This window comes from Chionomys nivalis, chromosome 14 (genome assembly GCF_950005125.1).
Source record: "Chionomys nivalis chromosome 14, mChiNiv1.1, whole genome shotgun sequence".
Taxonomy (NCBI): domain Eukaryota; kingdom Metazoa; phylum Chordata; class Mammalia; order Rodentia; family Cricetidae; genus Chionomys; species Chionomys nivalis.
In genome coordinates, this window is record NC_080099.1 from 8260974 (window position 1) to 8281273 (window position 20300).

Genomic DNA, 20300 nt, shown 5'->3' on the forward strand with positions numbered 1-20300 from the left:
TTATCTCTTAGTAATTTTATTCATTAGTCAAAAGTACTACAATTAAGGACATAAATTCAGTTAAATGAAAGTACTGCAAAGTTTTATTCAACCACATCATCCATTCTGCAAAGCCCCTTTGGACCTATGTGCCATGCCCTGAGTGTGCCCGTTTGTCCTCACTAATGTACATTAGAACTCTAGGTGAAAGCTGGGCTTGGATTTCCAAACGTCATTACCAATCTACTTAATCACATATTCCAACATTTGTATATTCATGCAGACAGACAGACAGGCATGCAGGCAGACAGATCAGTAAACCACACACACGAACGAACACACACGTATGCATGCACACACACCATGTAAATGCTTGCTTGCACCAATGATGTCATGTGATCAACTCATATAATTTAAATCTCTGCATAGCCATTCCTTTTTGGGAGATCTCATTACAGACTGACGTTTTTTGACTAGCTGGAAAGACCGTCTTCAGACCACCTATGTTGGGATCATGTTGAAAAAGGCCAGACATCTGAATAGGTTAAAGCTACATCGGTATCTCTAATGTATGGTCATCAAAGAAAATCCAGTTCTAGAGTCACAGATCTGTGACGTACACCAGAGTTAAAAGGTCTTCCACAGGTTCAGGTCAGATCCAGAGAAAGTAAATCTTCAATATTCAATAGATGGTCGTAAAGCCGGGTCTGTCCATCAGGACTAAATTTTAGAAGATGGTGTGTCTTTGGTTTATCATACCCACAGCGCATAGCTCTACTGTACCAATGCACCAAGAATAGTTGTGGATTAGAATCTTGTGGCATCTTATGAAATACAGAAGTCTCAGTATCTGATTTCATATTTATGAAATGAAGATGTGAAGGTTTGGATAATACTGATGCTATTCACTGCTATACATCTAAGATGGCTTCAGTGTGATGGGACTTTTGATTCAACTCTAAAAACTTCTCTAGAGCAGACTCACATGCAACAAACCCTGAGGGAGCTTAAACCTTTCAGTCACGTGGTATTGGCCGTTTTCCCTTATAACCTCTTTGACAGTTTGGTCGCTGTGCCTGCCAGTTCATTCTTGAATATATTCTTTGAAAAGAATGTTTTCCTTTACAATTAGCAGGTCTAGGATACTGTGTTCTCCCTAACACTGCAGTAAGTGTGGGTTTATAGTAGCAGGAAAAGTAATACAAGAAGCTAACTTTAGTTAGTATGGGTTCTAGTAGTAGAAAGAATGCATTTCCTGCCCATAATAACCAAGGGGTGAAAACATATTAAAAGAAATCAGCAAAGCACAAGAGTGGGAGAGTGGCTGAGGATAAGGTAATGACATGAATTTATAGAAAAAGAGCATCTTTCAGGAAGGCTTCTCAAAGGAAGTGAAGACCACTGTGACGACCAAAGTGCTTTGCCAGTGAGATGTGGCTGGTCTAAACAGGAACGGGTGCGGAGGTAAATCAAAGAGAAACAGTACTGCAAACCAATTGTGTCTCCTAGGGTTCAGGTAACCTAACACTTCATTTTAGCACTAAATGTCACATGTTTTGGTGAACAATTTTGTCACAAGTTATCTTTAAAGACTAAGTCTTTGATGACGAAATTTGAATTATTTAGACAGAATTATTTCTCTAAGAGAAGACTCAGTGAGGTCTGTCACCGAGTCTATGACGGTTCCTCTTTACCTTGATTTGAAATAAAGTAACTATGCAAATACAGCGCTGGCTTTACCCATGAGGACATGAACAGAAAGGAAGAAGGGACTTTTTCAGGCTACATGGATCTGTTTAGTGAAGGTCTCAGAGTGATGTGGCCAGCAATTTTGGGGGCTCCAGCAGCAACAGCAAACCTCTTCATGGTCTGTGGGTCCCTTTTCCTGGAGGAGCTGACACTGACATCAGCAAGGCTTTCAATGGCTTGAGATACCAGCAGCAGCCTTTCCAGTCTCCCTTCAGATATATGATGTAGAGTCCATCACTTTCCCATTTTTATAAGTGCTTTGTCACCCGGAAGTCAAGGTGTTTCTGATGTAAGGGACATGAGTTCATCTCCTGAACATCAAAGCATGGCTGAGAAATGATATTTTAAGTGTCCTTGCTATGGGATTTTATAAGTTGATTAGTTGATAGAACTGCTTGGCATACTGAGTCTTGGTCATTTCTTTGTAATTCTTTCTTTAGAGATTCCCAGAGAATTATATAAAAAATGCTGCGTAATAATTTAGAAAAGAATTTTCCACAGTTTTGACCAAACTCTGCTTCCCATTTTTTAAACAAAAAGAGCATAATTTTTAACTTTATGATAATATGAAGAAGGTCCTTTTTGCTCTTATGCCAAATGGATGATGGTGTCTAGAACCAGAAACTCTGTTTATGCATTATTAGATGAACTGCTTCTACAGATCAGTGTATTCATGTGCATGCATGTGTCTTTGGGGTCACTGGATCCCAGTATGTTTGTGGCATTTACACTGCTGAAAACTAAAAAAACACCACTCAAGCTTACATAATTGCCTTTCAAATTCCATCACTGTAATCTGAAGATAAGGATTCCATGAGAGTTGCTAGTATTTTTTTTTTAACCTTTTCTATGACTGGCTTTTAACCCCATGTTTAACATATGTTTAAAAGACATTTAGCCAGGATGTCTACCTTGGCATTGAAAATTGGCCTTTACTCCTCTTTTTAATAAAATTGTGGAACTTTAAGTGAGGAGTATTTTTGCTGTGCTAGTTAATAAACTGAACAACTTCAGTATAGCCTTAGACCCTTGCCTTTTAGATGTGGTGAAGAGTGTTTGTAAATTGACTTTAATTACTAGCAGTAAATGATTTCACCTAACATACTAATGAAACAAAATGCTTGTACAGTACTCTAAACTACTGGGTTCCAAGAACTAGATTGCTCAACACACTCACATATTAAGAGGGTGTCAGGCGCCTACTCAAAAGGAGCAGATGCACTAGGAACCCATTTAAACCATATCCTATGGAACCCTTTATTTGGTTGTTGTTTTCTGTCTTCTGCAGTGAATTGTCTGTGGTCTGTTTTAGCAAATCATGGACCGGAAGAGCTATTGAGTCAGAAGTACTGGTGGACCAGAGATTTACAACAGACATCTGAGATTTGATTGGTCTTGTCAGATTCAACTCTTTAATTTCTTGCATCACATGTTAACTATATATATATAAATTGTCAGAAAGGAATTGCATTCTTGGGCATTCAGTCAGTGTGCTAGTATTGGAGGGGAGTTGAGACAGCACATAGAATACACATTGGACATGGCAAGTCACTGAAAACTTTTGTCCCATTGACCCCCCCCCCCCTTGTTCAGTATGGTGAATATCTACTCAGCTTTAATAGACTAGGCACTTTGAAAGTATGAATAATTTAACCATGATATAGAGATACTTTTCACCTTAGGAAAAGTTTGAAAAGTAAAGTTCAAAAATAAACATAACAGCAATAAAAACAAAGCAAAACAAAACTCCTCAAACAAGACAATACCATAATAAAAAGAAAACTAAAAAAAAAAAAAAAACCAAGTGAAAAAAATCACAGCTAAACAAAGTAGACAGTTCCTGAGCAAGAATCTCTCTATATGTTCTGATTAGTCGTCTATTAAAAAGAAGAAAGAAGAAGGAGGAGGAGAAGTAGCAGCAACAGCAGCAGCTGAAGAGTTGAGTGGAAATAGCCTAGAGAAAGAATCAATTTGTCTCTTTTCAAAGCTTGAATAAGTCCTAGAGCTGGGATCTGAAGGAGATTCAATTGTTAGCTCCAGGTGTGTTGGCCTTAAAATTCCCTACAATGAGGTTCAACACCTCATGCATACTGGGTTCTCATGAAGGTGTGTATACTGACTCAAGAAAGTCACCATGAAAATTGTTTTTTTTTTTTCCCATGAGACCTTGGCATTGTGTGTGACTTTATGTTGACTATGGCCTCTTATACTCATTTATCCTATGAAAACATTCATTGGGTAATTACTAGTTCATGGAGCAAGGAGCACTTCTGTAACCTGAAGGCAGACTGTCACCGCCTTCCTTTGTGGAACTTCAATGAACACATGGACATAAAGAAAAGGCCCATCAGTCCGAGTGTTGAGAATGGTACATTAGACTGCACTCTAATAAAGATATCCATACAGATCTCTAAACCACTTCCTGAAACTGTTTCCTAGTCTTCAATGCTTCAGTGAAATTAATCATTCTCTGTGAAGAAAATTGTTGATATAAGGAGGTGTGTGTGTCGGGGGGGGGGAATAGAACTATGCATAAACTAATAATTATGATAGAAAACTATGTACAGCACATTTTTGTATGAGTACAGAAACTTACCAGCTACTAAAAAGATTGTATTGAAATTTTGGTGTTCATAGAAAGATTGGAGCAGAACAATTATACAAAATAAAGATTTGCTGACCTTAAAATTAGCGAGTCATCCCATTTTATTCCTCAGAAAGATGAGGTAAACAACCAGCTTATTAAATTCGAAGGCAATGAGTAAATGCTGTGAGTTAGAGCTGGGGTAACGGCAGTCTAGAGTCCCGTCAAGGCAGAGTCGCGATGGAGTGAAAACGGGGAGTGAGCAGCAGTAGCCGTTCAGAAGGGAGGGGGATGCGAACACAGACTCAAACCAGAGCTGCAATTAGGGAGATACCGAATTACGACACAACGTGGAAGACCATAGGGTCCCGAAAGCTTAACGATTTCATTCAAATCTCTCAATATTTATTTTGGCAGAACAGTCCCCGTTATAGCAAAATATCTGTTGTGTACAAAGGAAAAAGATATCAAACATGTACAGATTGGAAATAAAGCTAGAACATAAACTTTATTCATATTTCAACATCCACACAATAAGAAACAAGCCATAACTTGAAAATACCGCAATGCAGCACATTAGAGTTCTGCTCTGTGTGGCCAAGGGAATTTTTCATCTCAACCTAAGTGGCATCAATTTGTTCCAAAAGCTGTTTTTTTTTCCTTGAGTGGGCTTGTATGAGTTTCTCCACTCTTTAGTCTAACTCAAAATTGCAGTGATTTTATTTGGGTTTTATCTTGGGAGTGATGCCATTTTTAGAAGAAACGTTGAAATCATTACCGGAATAAACTAGCCTTAGGAAATTCTCTTTAATCCGTGTTTTCCATTTCAGCAGCCTGAAACTGATCCACATCCATTTGCTGGTAGCATTCACTCATCAATTAAGGATAATTAATTCCTACTTCATCTTGGCATTCTGATTTCTACCTATGTCAAAAACACCACAGAGCTAGGGTGTCATGAGAAGGCTGATCCCATAACTGAACTGCTCTTTTTATTTTGGATGGTGTAAGCGGGGGAGAAATGTGGATGGCACAGGCTGTCTGTGGAATCGAGGCAGTCCCACAGATTCATTTGCACAGTTAAATTTAGAGAGCACTGGGTTCCTAACAAGAGCCCCTTCTTCTTTTAACTCAGCGCTTCAAAGGGATTTACACCAGTGTTTCCTGCGGAGAGAGCGGATCTGAAAATAAACAGATATGCACATGTTTTCTCATCTGAGTCTTCCTAGATACACATCCATACAATCTATTTAACCTACGAGCAGCTTCTGTTGATATTCCATTACTTCCATGAATTGATTCAAGAATTTGGAAGCTAACACGAATATTGGTCTCACTGAATACAGAAAGACTAAGGTATGCACGACAGGCTGAACATTGGTTCAATAATGGCCACTATAATTCAGATGACTATTGCTCTAATTTGTTATCTGAGTATTTCTTTCAAAAATGGTCTGGATAAAAACAACAAATATTTTGTTGTGTCCACATTTAACCAATATGGATAGTGTGCTTAAATACCTTATGATTGCTCCTCGTCTCTTTGGTTCATTGTTTGAGTATGTAGTCTGCTTAATCCATCATCGTGAGCAATTTGATCTCCAAAAGAAAAGAGGTGACTCAAAGAGTTCTTTAGTAGGAAGCTCTCTTATTGCTTTTTCTTGTCTCTGAATCAAGGGAATTAGTAAACATAATGGGTTGGTAGAGAACATCCGCTCTACGCTGGCTACGCCTGTGCCATCTTTAAATTCAGAAGCTTTATGTCAATAAGCCTGTGTTCCAAATTTATTTAGGACGCATTTTTACATGATTTTAATTTAACTGATCAAATGTACTTGCTTAATTTTGAAGTATGAAAGTAAACTGAAGACCACGTGAATGACTAGTAGGCCGTTGCTACTGTCAAACAAAGCCAGGAAGATACTTGTTTTCTTTATGGTAACATTAATACAGGTGTTAGTGTCCAGTAAGACACTGCCTTGAAAGGGATCTAAAGGCAAAGGTTGGGGCATATATTCCTTAGTACTGATGTAACAGATGCAGTATAGTTCTTAAGTCAATAGTTGTCAACGACAGCTTCACAACCTCAGGCAATAAACATAGGGTGATTGTGAATCAGTCATTTCCGCCTGTCACACACATGTTTGATTATGGCAGATGACACAGCCTAATCCAATATGTTCTGCAATTCATTCTTAAATGCCCAAAGTAGATGCCACTCCTCCATCATTCAGAACTGTTTACAAATACCTCACCTCCTGCATAAATACCTTTTTAATTTAAAATAGCCACATTTCATGCTGATTATATCCTATCACAAACTAATATATTTTGGGTTTTGAATGTGTTATGAATATCAAACAAATCGCCCACATCTGATATCTGGGTTTGTTTATGTGCTTTAAGGCAGTGTTGAGTACTAGCAGTATCTGAGGCAATACAGATATTTAAACAATCCTTTTAATCTGGCATGAAGAGCATTTGAAGGACGGACAGTCTTGGTGGTCAAGGGTGATGGAAAAGTGATGACAATGGATAAAACACTGTTCTGTATTTACAGAAAACACAAGCTATGAGTAAAATCACAAATTTTAATTTTACTTGTGTGGCACAATCAATAAAAACCCAGGGACAGATATTGGGGTTCAACCAGAAGGTCAGCAAAACAAAAGAACTAGTTACTGGCTTTTACCTCTACTTCATTTCTAACACTTCTAAACAAACAGGAGAGATTGTTTCCTTTCTCTATCTCTGCAATGCATGGAGAGACATATTATATAGGTAGCCATGTAAACCAGAAAGTGACTCTTCAGTCCTGGATCATTTCTTTTTACAAGGGCTCTCATGCCGTTTATGAGGACCCCAAATTATGACCTAGTTGCTCCCTTAGAGTCCTACAATGGAGGTTAACATTCAACACATGAACTCTGTGAAATAAAAACATTTAACCCATGGAAAATCCTTAAATGTTCTTGTGAAAATGATTGTGACTTTAAACGCCAGTGAGACGGCACTCAGAGGACTACAGGTAATGCTTTGTGAATAGTTGCCATAGAGAAACAATTCCTGCCCTTTGGTGGTCTCAGTAGAGAGTGAGCACCAGGCCATGGAAATCAAGGCATCTGGAAACTCAATGTGCATTTTCTGGGCCAGATGCTACAGGATCCATCAAGCTGGAAAGCTTCCTCAGTTGCACTGCACACTTCATGGACATGTTAACATGTGCTGAATCAAGCATGTGAATGAGTGAATTACATGAGGAAGTAAGTCAACATTCTCCCAGCTCTGCCTCATCAGGATCATAGCCATATGAGTACCCACTTTCCAATGTCAAGTCGTCTGAGGAAGAAGAGCTCAAGTTTTCTTTGCATGTTAGCCTAAACACCTTACTGCCTCAGCTTGAAGGAAATTAGATCATCATCACACTCAGATGTGGTCTTGAACAACAGCGATACATAGAGCTCACTCATATAGGCAAAACTTCATTACACGGAAGTAGTGATGACTAGGGTGACAGATTTGTGCTGAATTTATAGGCATTGACTAACAGACCGGTCAAATGATCAACAGTTCAGAAGAAATACGAATACATGATTAGCGGCCAAGTGATGTATGGGAGAGATTTGAATCATTAATGGGAGATAAAGTATTTGGAAAGATTTATGTCCCATAAAAAATGTTCTGTTGGGAATAAGGAAGAAAGACAAGAGAGGCTAAGGGCAGCCATGAAACTGACTGAAATGCACTGTGTACATGTGTGAAAACATCACTGAACGCAATATTTTGTAGAATAATGTATGCTAGCACCAAAAGGCAAAATAAATCGCTGCATTCCCCAGAATCACGGTCCCTGGTTTCTCAGTAATAAGAAAAGCAATGATTCTTTAAATTGTCTTACTGAAGCCACCTCTGCTTCTTGCCTTGTATGTAAACCTTAATTTCACTATAGGGCCCCAAATTTGGTCTGGGTGGGAGCTATCCTTGGATCTCTTTGTCCCTCTTCCTAATATAGTCACACAGAAAAAAAAATTTCTTAGCATTTTTGGTATTAACATGACTCTTTTAATCAGTTTATTTAAGACAGGTGGCTGGACTGGTTTAGAGCACAGATCATGACTCTTAAGTTTGGTAAAAACCACATATCAAAAAAGCCATCCATTTCTTTTAGGTCTGCCATATTAATGGAGTACTAAGTTTTTAAAAATTCCTCTGTAATTCCTTTATAGTTGAGCTGAGTTTCCCAGTTTTGCTTATTTTCCAAAAGGAACTGATCTAAAATCCATTGATCCTTTGTACAATTGTCTTTATTTCTGTTTCACTAATGTCTGTTCTGATCATTATTTTTTCTCATAGTCTACTAGTTTTGTTTTTTTTTCTTCCTCCACTCCCAATTTTTCAGTTATATCATTAACTCATCTATTTGTGTTCTTTATTAACTCATTTATTTGTGTTTTTCCTGAATTTCTTTTCCATATAAGAGCTTAAATCTATAAATTTCTTTCATAAGACTGCTTTTAAGGTGTCTCAGATGTTTTACTGTGTTGTGTTTTCATATTTAATTTCAACACTAAATTTTTTTCTTAATGTCTTTGACCAGTTCACCTTTCAAAAACATGCTGTTTAAACTTCGTGGATTTGTGTAATTACTAAAGATTCATTTGCTTTTTATTTTTATTGCATTATGGATGACACACAAAGCTATTTAAAGTTTTCTGAATTTGTTAAGATTTATTTTGTGTTCCATGATGTGATCTTTTAGAGAAATCTCCATGTATTGCTGAGTAGAACATGTATTCTTTGGTGTTTGGGACAAATACTCTGTAGATAAATGTTAGGTCTATTTAATATATTATGCCATTTAACTATGATGTTTTTCTGTTCTTTTTTTTTTTCTTCAGATGATCCGTATATTGGAGAAAGTAGGGTATTTAAATTCCCTATTTTTAGTGGGTTGATTTCTTTGGTTAATTATTTCCTTGCTTAGAATGTAATGTCTGTATTTTTTCAGACGAGTTTCAGCTTAAACTCTCTTTTATATAATATCCAGCCTTCTTTCATTGTCTGTTTGTCTGGTGTCAGATTCTAGGCTGTGTCCGTAGATAGAAAATTTCGTTTCGTTTTTGTTGTTGCCCAAGCTTGGTTCATTTCATATCGTGTATGTGGAGTTGGTTACTTCAGATACCTAGTGTTGATTTCCTGTTGGAGTAACAGGGATCAATTCAATTCAGTGTTGAGTAAGAAGACATGTAAATGGGACAAGTGGATACATCTAAACCACTCAAAGCGAGTGGTTTGCAAACCATGATAGTAAGCTTGTCTGGAAGTATGAAGATGGAATGGGTGGGCTGGGGTCTCAGACACTGACCATGCTCGTATAGTTTACAGGCTGTGAGACCAAAGCAAGGCTTAGGGGTTGGGAGCAGTACAGGTGGGACTCTTCAGCTTTGGCCTAAGCACACAGTGTGCAGCCATAACCAAGTCTTTGGGACTGAGAATGACACAGGTGGTATTAAGCAGACAGGTTCAATGCACAGGATGTGTGACTCAGAATGAGTTTAGGGGAGGCAATGTGTGTAGGTGTGGTTCGGGAGACTCATCAGTGTGGATCTGGCAGAAGATGGGGTGCTGTGGGCAAAGCGTGGAGGTTACAGTAGTAGCCTGGGCAGGCTAAAGTTGGGAGAGATGACCAGATTGGGCAGAGCATCTCCAGCTGGGACCAAGCCTCAAGGTTAGATAATGCGCAGACGACACTGATGAGGCTAAATCAGCACACAGGATGCAATACCCTGCACAGGTTCCGGGCACTGCGAAAGGAGCTGGGGGGCGGGGGGAGGTAGTGTGATGAGAACTCAAAAGACTGGACCTGGGCACAGGATGTGTGTCCTGGGTAAAGGCCAGGGGTTGGATGTGGTGCTGTCAAGCCAACGTCAGGCAAGTTGACAAGACTGGGTAACAATCTATTCAATCAGCATCAAACCTTAGGGATCTGCTTAGAGAAACTCTCCAAATACAATTTGATTTGAATTGTGATGCCTCTTGTACCAAAGTAAGGCCCCACTGAATATTTTGAGTGGGACAGATTGTAAGAAAGCAGTGCTTTTAGGTCAATGTGTGTAGTCGAAAATCTGTGTGAGACTACAATTAAATTGTTGCAGAAAGTGATTGCTGCCCAAGGAAACCACTGCATAGGGTTGCTTGTGAGAAAATTCAGGTTGTTGGGCTAGAGAATCAGAACCCCAAGGGAACAGCACAGTGCAGGGCAACATGCAGCCCAAATGTTCAAGGTCATTCTTGCAACGAGTGGAGGACTTTGTGCTTCACTGACACCCAGGGGAAAGATAACACACAGCAGGTGTTAAGCAAGCACCATTCCTATCACTGATACGTATGGGAAGGATAGCACACAGTAGGTGTTAGCCAAGCAGCATTCTCAATGGAGCACCTAGTCTATTTTCAACATCATAAACATTGAATTGATCCAAAGGCAGAGAATCAACACTTAATTACTGGGGAAAATGCAAGGAGAAGAGATGCTGCAGTGTGTTAAATTTAAATTCATAATAAATAGAGATGGCCTTGTCTTTCTATGGCTATACCTAAGGAATTCATTTCCAGCATTTGCATGCTGAGGAATTAAAGCAATTATATTGTTTTGTCTTTTTTTTATCATTGTTAATTATTCATTATAAGTTTCACTCAAACACATTTTTAAAAGCTTAGAGTTTGGGACTGGAGAGAAGGCATAGTAGTTAAAAGCATTTGCTGTTCTTGGAGAGGACAGGGGTTTGGTAACCAGCACCCAAACTGGGGACCTCACATTTCCCTGTAGCTTCAGTTCCAAGGGATTTAAAACTCCCTGTGTCCTCTGCAGGCACCTGAACTTATATACATAAACCCACACTCACACTAACAATAAAAATAAGAACTATCTTTTTGAAAAATCATGGATTTCACAATTTAATTAGCAATAAAGTATAAAGCATACAATGTGTTTTTACAAATTTAGCCCTATGCGTATGCAGGAGTCAAAGGGTATTAAAACTAAATTCAAGATTAACTCCCCAAATACATATTTCAGTTAAGGTGGTAATTTGTGCACATATTTTATTTCAATAAAACTAGTTATTAAATATCTAAGTGATCTTAATTCTCTCAGCCTGTGGAAGATTTCTTGCCATCCTCTCCATCATTGGGTGCCTTTAATAGTGGTTCAAAAGTTTCATAGTGATGATAACAGGGGATAGGTACTATTCAGGCAGAGTTGGGACGGCAACTCCAAAAGCAAACAGTTCTAGTTATTTCCTAGTGATGATAGCAGGGGATAGGTACTATTCAGGCAGAGTTGGGACGGGAACTCCAAAAGCAAACAGTTCTAGTTATTTCCTAGTGATGATAGCAGGGGATAGGTACTATTCAGGCAGAGTTGGGACGGGGACTCCAAAAGCAAACAGTTCCAGTTATTTCCTAGTGATGATAGCAGGGGATAGGTACTATTCAGGCAGAGTTGGGACGGGGACTCCAAAAGCAAACAGTTCCAGTTATTTTTCTTGTGTGGAATCCAGAAATAGCTTTTGTTCTGTCTTGACTGGAAGCCAAGAATGCCAGAAGAAAAGTCTGGTTTCTGATTAGATGTTCCTTATCTTTCTGCCCTGTTTGCACAACCTGAAAGAATACCTATGCCTGGAAACTGTATATGAGCACCTGACCAAAACTCAGAGGCATCTGGGCCCCTCAAGATGGGCAAATTGAACTGAGTACTCATTTCCCCCTCCTCACCCGTGGTCCTCGTACCTAAGCCCCATGGGAAGCCTCTGGGCTAAGCCGTCATTGGTACTTCATTTCTAGAAACTTCAGAGCTCTGATTTTTTTCTTAAGTCCCCATCTATACCTCTATGATAAAAGTATTTTCTGAACTTAAGTTCTCTTTGTCTATAAATTTTATTTAAGTTTTTGACACAATAAACCCCAAACCCACTGGATTAGATTTTAGTTTTTGTTTTTTGTTTTTGTTGTTGTTGTTATTGATTAGTTAGTCCCAGACCCTAGCACCTCAGTGTATGCTCATCCAAAATGGACGATAAAGCCTCTATCACTTTCAACGATCCTGTTTTCCTTATTATTAGTTACTATAATAGCCACTGTTCTATTGCTGTGATAAAATACTGTGACCTAAAGTCCTTATAGAAGGAAAGATTTATTTCGACTTACAGTTACAGAGGTATAAGAGTCCATCACCATCATTGGAGAGGGGCAGGGTATCAGGTAGGTACCATGACAAACAGAGCAGAAGACAGAGCTCACATTCTTAACTGCAAGGAAGACGCAGAAGGGGTGACCTGCCTGCCTCCAGTGCCACACTTCCTCCCACACAACTGTACCTCCTAACTCTCCCCCAAAGAATGCTGCCAACTGGGGAGCAAACATCTGAGCCTCTTGGGAACGTTCTCATTTAAACCACTGCAACTGCAAAATAGCCGGATGAATAGCAAATCCTTGGCCTTTGGAGGAAACATTTGATTGATTTTAGAAACAACTGGACATTGCCTGCAAACAGATCTTTCAAATAGAAGGTGGGAACGCTAGGTGACTCACTCTATTTTAAAAGAATAATTTAAAGGGACAAAAGGATGTTGATAGAAACCAATTTACATGCTATCTTAGTCAGAGTTTCTGTCCTTCATTTCAGATGAGCATATACTGAGGTGCTAGGGTCTGGGACTAACTAATCAATAACCAGCCAACCTACCTACCTACCTACCTACCTACCTACCTATCTACCTACCTACCTACCTACCTACCTACCTACCTACCTACCTACCTACCTACCTAACAATAACAACAACAACAATAATAAAAAAAGCCACCATGACCAAACAGCAAGTCATGGAGGAAAGGTTTTATTTAGTTTACATTTCCACAGAACTGTTCATCATGGAATTAAGTCAGGACAGGATCTCAATCAGGGCAGGAACCTGGAGGCAGGAGCTGATGCAGCGCCTGTGGAGGAATGCTGCTTACTGAATTGCTCTCCATGGCTTACTCTGTTGGCTTTCTCATAGAACCCAGGACCACCTGCCCAGGGATGGGACCACCAACAATGGCCTGGGCCTCTCCCACCAGTCTCTAATTAAGAAAACGCCCTTTAAGCTTGCCTGCAGTCTGATCTTATGAAGACGTTTTCTCAGTTGAGGGTCCCTCCTCTCAGATGACTTTAGCTTGTGTTACGTTGACATAAACCTATGCAGCACGCCTGCATAGGGCACGCTCTGACTCTGGAGGGACATTACAGGCGCTCAGAACTATATCGTCAGTTGTGTATGTTTCCGGGTACTCCGTGTGGTGTTACACAGGTTCTTAAAGCAGTCAGTTGCACGGGAAATGTGTCCTTTAGGTATGTCTGTTTGCTTTGTATAAAAACCACCAATAACTTTGTTGCTATCACTGCTGCCTTCTGATGCTTGAAAATCTCTCTGCTATAGTCTATGAATGCTTTAATTTTCGAAGCGTTTCTTCTCTTCTGTACCTCGTTACAATTTTATTACACATGCATGTCCAGGTTTTGCTTGACCTATGGCCAGTGCTTTAAAGCCATTGAAAGGAAACTGTGTGGGAGGGTGTTTCTCTACAGTAATCGCCATACTCTTCCTACAGCAGTCTTCTGGAGAGGGATGCTCACTCCGTGTATCTTTTCCTACACTTGTGTTCCAAGTATTGTGTCCATCTGTTACAGTTTTATTCCATTTTTTATGAGAATTTAGTTTTCCTTGATATGCCAAAGAGAAAGACAACTGGATATTAAGAACAAGTTCACCCATACCGTCTAAGGAAGGGTGGGAAATACAGATTTTTCCTACTCTTATTTTCTATTTTGATCACTTAATAAATTCTTTTCTGTTGCTTTCAGTAAGCCATAAAAATATTGTTCTCTTTGACACAGGCACCTGAGTGAAGGGACATCAACATTTATCATTCCACTTGAAGGGGGACAGAGGACGAGGCAGAGCTTGATTGTTGTATTGGAGTCATTTCTGGTCAATGAAATACACCATGCCCTTATGAGACACATCAAAGTTTAAGTGTATGCAGCGATACAACACCAGTAGTCAGTTCAGTAAAACAAAACAAAGCAAAAACAAAAACAAATAACAAAGAAACCCAAGCCCCAAACCAGAACGATCCAGGAGGACCTAGTTGCTCGCTCTACGTTCTCTTGGAAAAGAACGTGTGTAACTGGGGCCGTGAATGGAGCTCCTCTGCCAGCCACACTGTGAGCCAGCCCTAGCTATTCTTTTCTGAGCATGGCTTCTTATTTTTGCCACAGTTTTTTATAGGCACAGTTTTACATTTTAATTTTTTTCTATGCCTGTTACATCCATCTAGTAAATATTCAGTTTAACTCTCTAGGGTATTTTTGGTGAAACCTCGCAGCTTTCCTTGAGTATCTAATTTTCTTGTGCCTAAATTTGTACTTTAACTTCCACAAAGAGTATACGATACACCAAACAGCCGCTTTTAGAGGCAGCACTAGAAAGTTTCTTAAGGCGGAGGGATTTTATTATGATAAACATCACGAAGTGAAAGAATCAGGTGCCTTCCAATTGAATACCTGTTCGCTAACAGCACAGCTGATTACTTTTGATAACCGGAGTGTGTTCCAAGCTTTATTCTGAACACAGGAAACCCTCAATGCTTTTATAAGAAAAATGAGGATAAAATTATTTCTAACAGCAGTTAAGTCAATATGAATTTATGAACACTGATTATAAGAAACTAGCTCTTATGACAAACATTCCCTTGTTTATAAAGAGGAAGGCCGTGGTCCTAAGGTACAGTTGTTAGGGAATATAATGTACCTTCTGGACTCATACTTGAGATATGATATTCTGTGACCCATTTTTCAGAAATGAAAACCCTACCAGTAAACCTGTTCAAGCTCTTGTACATCTTTGATACCTGTGAAATTTGTTTTTAGGTGGACAGGTTTTGTCCTTGATGACAAAAAATGGAGACCAGACACAGAATTCAAACAATTCATGAACTGGCTACTTAGATGAGCTAGCTATTGATTTATAAGTTTATTGCATTTTGAGCACACATAAGTGAATGTTCCAGACATGAAAAATTGGTCAATAAAGTTAAAATGCAATGCATTGTGGGTTATCTCAAACCATTAAAGACCCCGGGGAGAGGATGCATACAGTCTCATCCCATGCAACAGAGCTGAAGTTCTCTTACAGGAGGCTTTTGTCTCCATGTGAAGTCCGATTATCATCCCACTAGCAAACATTCCAAGCTTGAAATATCGCTGTACTGGTTCTCATTTTACTGGAAGATCAAGGTCTGCGAGGGCCTTACTGCTTTTCCTTCCACCACACTGGTTGCCTTTGTTTATTACCAAGGGCCATTTCCTTTGTAAAATGCCTCTTACTATCCAAGTTTAACCTATAAATTGATTCCTTGGACCTTTCTGTGTAGAATTTGAAAAAAAAAATTCGCCCCTAATATTTTGGACCCAAATACCTTATAAAGCTTTTTTCATTGTTGTTGGGCACTTATGAAATCCCCTTCAAAAAGCAGTTCATAATTACATTCCACTATATAATAATCTTTCACTTTCATGACCAATTTTGTCAGGAATGTCCTGTACAATTTTCCTGCATTGCAATGTAAAAGAGGCAGACTTGTTGAGAAGAATAGTGGGGTGCACCCACCCACTGTGACAGTGGAACTGATCTATTGGGAGCTCTCCAAGGCCAGCTGGACTGGGACTGAATAAGCATGGGTTGAAACTGGACTCTCTGAACAAGGCGGACAATGAAGGCTGATGAGAAGCCAAGGACAATGGCACTAGGTTTCGATCCTAATACATGAACTGGCTTTGTGGGAGCGTAGCCTGTTTGGATGCTCACCTTCCTGGACCTAGATAGAAGTGGGAGGACCTTGGTCTTCATGTAGAGCAGGGAATTTGGACTGCTCCTCAGTATTGAGAGGGAGGGGGAGTGGACTAGGGGGAGGAGAAGTGGAGTGTGGGAGGAGGGGGAGGGAAATGGGAAACGGGGAGCAGTTGGAAATTTTAAGTAAAAAAGAATAAAAAAAAAAAAAAAAAAGAATCAGAAAGACAAGCTCCTGCCTGGAAATTCTAGCTGACCACTATCTTTCTTCAGTTATGAATCTTCTCAGGGGTTATGGAGGTTTCAATGAGAATGTCCCCCAGAGACTCACGTATTTGGACGCTTGGACCCTTGTTGGTGTTTGGGGAGATTTAGGAAGTGCAATCTTGGAGGAAGTATGTACCTGGAGGCAGGCTTTGGGACTTTAAACATTTCCAGATTGCTCATTGGCTTTGTCCTCTCAGGGTTAAAATGTAAATTCTCAGCTTCCAGCTCCCACTGCCTTGCTTGTTGCATACTGTCTTTCCTCGCTGCCATGATGGTCGCTTATCCATCTGACGCCGTAAGCCCAGATAAACTCTTGCTTTGCTCCCGTCAATGTATTTTATCACAGCAATGGAAAAGTCTTGCCTGGTCCTGCAGCTGTTCAGTCCCAAAGAAGTACATAGAGGCCTACATTAATTATAAACTGATTGGCCTATTAGCTCGGGCTTCTTATTAATTCTTCTATCTTAAATTAGCCCACTTTCTTGTCTGTGCGAGCCACGTGGTTCAGTACTTTCGCCTGTTTTTGTCACTCCCTTATACTTCCCGCCTGGCTACTGGACAATCAGTGCTTCATTCAAACAACACAAGACTATTGTCCCACAGCAGAAAAGTAACTAAGACAGGGCCCTATTTTAATTATTTGTAAAATGAGAAATATTCAATTAACCAGCCTTCCAGTAGAAATGACATTCTATCCTAAACATGTGACATTCTTTGAACATTGGCCTTTTCCATCAAAATGGTGTCTGTTCTCAGTTTGTTTATACAATATATGCCTAATGGATTTGTTGGGAAAGGAAGCTACAGAAGGTCAAATAGATACACTGCTTTTTACTAGTAATATCTTATTATAAAACACTTCCCATCAGCTCATCCTTCTGTGGGGATCTGGTGAATCTGGGAATAAACATATCAAGGCAGTTTCTTTACAGTTGTACAGTCAGCACATTATTTGCCCTCTGTACTTCAGGTTAAGCTTTATACTGTATTTATTGTATTCTCAAAATGAACTAATCTCAGTTTCATCACTGATAGTCAAGGCAGATTTGATGTTGATTTAAGAACATAACTATGGTAGACATGGTATTGACAATGTTGTGGTTTTTAGATAGTTCATTTGCATCTATTAGTCACAAAACCTTAGGAATGAAACAAGAAATTCCATTGAGGACTTCTGTGAATGGAAAGTCTTTCATCCAGCGCCAGGTGACTCCTTTGGCTTCATTTCAGTTTGCAGATGAAATAACGTAGATCATAAGAAATATTTTGATTTAAAGTGAATGAAATAGATCTCTTGAGAATATTACAAAAACTGCTACACACATTTAACACAAAAATATTTACTTCCATTTCAGAAAAAAATTGAAATAAAAAACATTCCTACCAAAACCAAACAAATAAATTCACAAAACAAATAAACACCCTAAACCTGGCCACTCTAAAAAAATTTCAGTTGTTAGTAAATCATAAATATGACACATACTTTATAAGCATTAAGTTTATTTTATAAATAAAACAGATGACTCTAAGTATTTATAACATAAGAAAGTATAAGAAGAGAATTAACTAAACTATTAAGGTTGACAGTAGCCAGGTGCAGTGTCTTATTACCTGATCACTACCACTACTAAACTACTACAACTACTCACTATTATTATTAATAGCTGTAATCCTAGATAATCAGGAGGCCGTAGCAGGGAGTTTGTGAGTCTAAGGCTTCCCTGGTTAACTTTACAAAACTCTGTAATGAAATCAGATGATCAAGGAAAGGATGGGGAATATGAACACAGTGGTAGGGAGCTTGTACTAACATACAATTCCTTATGCTTAATTCCCAGTACTAAAGAAAACAGATTCAGATAATGCATATTGTAAATGATACCAGGAAGTGCTGTCAAGAACTGAAGCATACTCAAAACAAAATAGTTCTTGTAGGCATATATATCAAGAACGTATTATCAATGTTTTTAATTGGTTTGTTGGTTATTCTAGAGTGGTTGAGAATGCAAAAGAAAGACACACTAAGAATGGACATAAAAAGGGAAGTCAGAATGTGTGATAGTAACAAGAGGGTCCATTGTGAATGTCAGTCCGTATGTGTGCAGTGTCTCCTTGCACAGTTTGACATACATAGCACTTATGTGTGTACTTATTACACTGTGTCATCAAATATAGTAGTTCTTAATGATTGCATCAGCATCAAAGTTACAAAGAAATTCAAGCACATTTGAACAAATTGCTATCTAATATCATGATAAAACACTGTGGTCAAAAGTAACTGTGGAGAAAAAAAGGTTTGTTTTAGTTTTCAGCTCGACATCATAGTCTATCACCTAAGGAGATTCGTGCATGAACTCAAGATAAGAACCTGAAGGCAGGAAAGGAAGCAGAGTGCTTGCATGGAGGCTTGCTACTTAGTACTTGATCTTTATTGCTTGTTCATCCTGCCTTCTTAATATCCACCCAAGACTTCCTGTCAAGTGTGGAACCAATCACAATGGCTGGGCCCTCCCACATCAATTGCCAATTAAAAAAAATGCTTCAGTGGTTTATCTACAGGCTAATTTTCCACAAGTAAATGTGGCTGCTTCTTCCCAAATACCCCAACCTTGTGTTGAATAGACATAGAGCTAGACAGTACAGCAAGTTAGAACAATTTCAGTGATGGTGAAAATGAAAAACTAGAAACAAATGCACCGTTAAGGCCTGAACAAATAGATTATGCCACAGACTCCATTCCCACAAGAGCTAACAAACTACTGACCATTTCTCCAAAGCTAGCCTGCTGCCTGTTTCTACAAACTGAATTTTAATAGAGTAAGGCCAACAACTTACTTATTTTTTTCTGTAAAGAGTCAAACCAAAGTGGAGCTGTATTCATGGACATGGTTAAATCTTAATAGTCCAAAATAAACCTTCACTTAATATATATAAGTGAGAACATTTGACATAATGTGCACGCATGTGGGTTCAATGTGAAAAACATGTCAGTGTTTAGTTGCTGAATAATAACTTTTCACAAACAGAAGGGCTTTAACCACATACCTATAAGGATCATAATGATGGTTCAAGAGTATGTTCCATTCAGAGCTTACAGGGTAAGCTAGATCAGGTTAGAATTATGTCTGAGACAGGGGATTCTCTTCTGAGCTCATTCAAACTGGAGAAAGAATTCAGTGACTCATAGTTGGAGGCATCTCTTTCCCACCTCTTAGCTGGAAGCAGCCAACAAACTGTTTAAGATTCTCTAGAGGCATCCCTTGCCTTGAGCCCTTGTCAATCTTCAAAGGCAAAGTGGAAAATCCTGCCCAGAGTGAATCTCCCACAGTTGGAACAGTGCTTTCTGGGACTCATTCTTTATCAGTTCCCAGTTACGTCACTCTATTTAAGCTTAAGTTTCCTTTGGTGATGTCAAAACCAACCACAATAGCTTCTAAATTAGTATTTGATTGAAAGACTAGAGAAGTATATTTGTAGCAAGGCATGGAAATGCATGAAATGCATAGTGATAGCCAATGCCATTAATATTAATGCTTATGCCAGAAATGGAGGGAAAAGATATATTTATTCTAAAGTTACAGTTTGTCTTCAAATATATATGAAGCATTTTCTTTCTTCAAAAGTTAAAGAAAACCATCCACTAAAATGCAATTTTGTTAGATGTTTGGCACATGGCTATATATTATATCATTTTTTTGTATAGCTTTTTTCTACGGAATGAAAAAAAGTATTCATCTCCAAGTTTTATTTCAAATCAGTCTTTTCAGTTATATAAGCACCTTCTAACATTCTCACCATTCTTTCGCCAGAGCACCGTTGCCTTCTCATAA